A 2,992-nucleotide genomic window follows, 5' to 3' on the forward strand; every position below is an offset into this window, starting at 1 on the left:
TTCCTCCTTTGTTGTGGCTGCATATTTTTTCCACTGATCACATCTCAGGGTTTCCAGAGCTCGTTTGCTGGGTTGTTCCTGCTGGAAGAGTTTATAGCAGCCGGACAAGAGCTGAAGCAATGCCAGGGACTGACTCTTCTGTTTCTGGCTTGTGTGCTGCTTAGCGTCTCTGCTTCATTCTGTCCCAGCACCATCCAGCTTCCGTGTGTGTTTGTTTGTTTTTGACCTTCTCCCTCACAGTATGGCCTCTCCAGCCTTTATTTCCTCTCCTGGCTCTTTGGGCATTATTCTCACAGACGTATTTTAGTTCCCATCTTTGCAGGGAAGGACGTTCAGTAGTTTGGTTACTCTTTGTGTATGCTGTGCTTTCGGCTCAGATGCTCCTCCAAGTCTTGTTGAGAGGTGGCGAATGGTGAGAATCTCAAATCCCAGAGCAAAGTGAACTTTTTAACAAATGGTGCTGGGCCAAATGGAAAGCCATTTGGAAAAAAGTTGAAATTGGATCCATACTTGATGCCATAGGAAAGAATAAACTTCAAATGAGTCCAGGGTCTAAGTATTAAACATGAAACCATACAAAAAAGAAACATGGGTGAAATGTCCAGAGAAGATAAACACTGATAAAGTTGACTGCATAAGAAATAATGTGCTTTGCCGAGGACCAGCCCCGGCTGATCCAGGGTATTCGAAGGGGAGACGGCATTGGCGACCTATTCAAATGGTAATTAGAGATATAAAGAGTAATAGAATGAGGATAGCTCAGTAGGAAAATTCAGTGGAGAAAAGAGGCTGAGTAGCTTGGTTTACGCGGAAAATCAATATAACCCATGACACCAGGTTAGCTCTGACCACGGAGGCCGCAGGCGCCCTCTCGAATAGCGGAAGGTGCCCCACCTTAGACACCTTCTCGAGTGGGTCTTAGAAGCCCAGGCAAATAAGTGGTCGCAGAGGATGTCCACGCTCCAGATGGAGACTTCAGCCGGAAGTTAAAGGAAAGAATGACATGGGGAGACCAAGCATTGGTGAGCAAGGCCCGTAGCTTTATTTTTAACAGGGGTTTATATACCCTAAGTTACACATAGAGGATAATAGGGGATGCAAAGTCAGCAGTTTTTGATCCTTATCAAAAATCAGGGTTTCTTTCCTGCAAATTTATCGTATACAAATGGTTTAGGTGATTTACATCATCTTCTGGCCAGAAGGCCTACTAACATTTTATGACTCTTGACAAGGACTTATCAACAAAGACTTATTTTCTCTAAGAGTAATTATTTTAAGGTTTGGCGCCATCTTCCAAAGATAAAATTGCATTCCTATAGGGTGGATGTGTAATGGGTTTACAACAAAGGAAAGAATTTATTACCTTAAGGGTCTAAAGTTACTAACACCAAGGCCACTACTTATTTTTTCTATATACCAACTATATTAATTAATACACATTCAAGGATACAATTCAGGGGATGTGAAAACTTGGCAACAAACATTGACTCATCAATGAAATCCTTTACTAGTTTTATTCTGACAGTTTCTAATTCTCTGAGAGGCTCTAAGCTATTTGAATATCTTAAGCTTCCCGTGCCTCTTGAGGCTGGGAGACTAAACAATCGTATGCATAGCTGTAGGAGTCCGGGTAAACTTGTCAGGTGAGTTAGAGAGCCATCTGAGGGGTTTGGATTTAAACACTCCTAATTGCCCAGGAACTTTATTAATTGGAGCTGTAAGTTAACTCTTTGACAGAGAGAGCGAGATGGTGGTAGGGGACAGCCCCCAGTAAAGTCAGAGGTGAGAGCACAAAGCAATAAAGTAGGCAGACTCTGGTTTTTTTGGGGGAAAATGCTCGAGAATATCCGGGCAGACTCCTGAGGCTTGATCCTGCCTTTGCGTATGCCGAGCCTCCTTCCTCATGACCTTTGTCACGAGCGGAATGCCTCACCGGCTCCCGGCAGTGCTTGGCAAGAGACACAGTCAAAAGACTGGAAGAAAATATTTATAGCACATATCATAGACAAAAGGTTAATAATATTCCTACTGTAAAGAATGAAGTATCAAGGGATCAAAAACCTGATAGGAAAGTTGGAAAAATAAATGAACAGATAAACTCTCACATAAAGATATAAAAATGACTCAAACATAATAAGATATGGAAACTCACTTCAAAATCAGAAAAATGTAAATTGAAACAATATTAACATAACATTTGTCAATTTCTTGGGTTGGTAAGAAAATAAGCACACTACCACAAACCACTGGGCCAGGCTGTGTGGGAAAAGGTCCCCTCAAACATAGCGGGTAGGAATACAGACTGGTCCAGTCCTGCATGAGGGGAATTTGTCAGTGTTTCTGTTCATGGAGGCTTCCCTGGTGGCTCAGAAGGTAAAGAACCCGCCTGCAATGCAGGAAAACCAGGTTCAATCGCTGGTCAGGAAAATCCCCTGGAGAAGGCAATGGTAACCCACTCCAGTGTCCTTGCCTGGAGAATCCCATGAACAGAGGAGCTTGACGGGCTACAGTCCTAGGATTGCAAAGAGTTGGACATGACTGAGTGGCTAAACACACACACACTGTTCATGTAAGAAAAATACACATGTGTCTGCTCATATGTACATAAGGAAAAATAAGCTGGAAACTAATGAACTGGTTATTCACAGAGAGTGGAAAGAAGAGGGAAATGATAACAGGGTATAAAGGATGAAGAGGATGGGATGCTTCTGAGTATATCTTGATATGTATCTGACTCTTAGAACCATAATAATGTTTCTGAGTCCCAAATCATAAATCAAGCAGGAGATAAGGGAAATTCAACATGGAATATAAACAGTAACAAAATATATTTCAATAAATAATACAACAACACTGAAGTGGGTGGGAAAACAAAGTTACAGTATTTTGATGGAGCACTGTAAAGCAACAGAAAAAAGGAGCTGCACACAAATGCTGTATATGCTATAGTTTGTTTTTTCACAGGAATAGCGTTAGCAATCTAAAAGTATTT

The sequence above is a fragment of the Bos taurus genome, chromosome 7 (assembly GCF_002263795.3).
Source record: "Bos taurus isolate L1 Dominette 01449 registration number 42190680 breed Hereford chromosome 7, ARS-UCD2.0, whole genome shotgun sequence".
In the NCBI taxonomy this organism is placed as follows: domain Eukaryota; kingdom Metazoa; phylum Chordata; class Mammalia; order Artiodactyla; family Bovidae; genus Bos; species Bos taurus.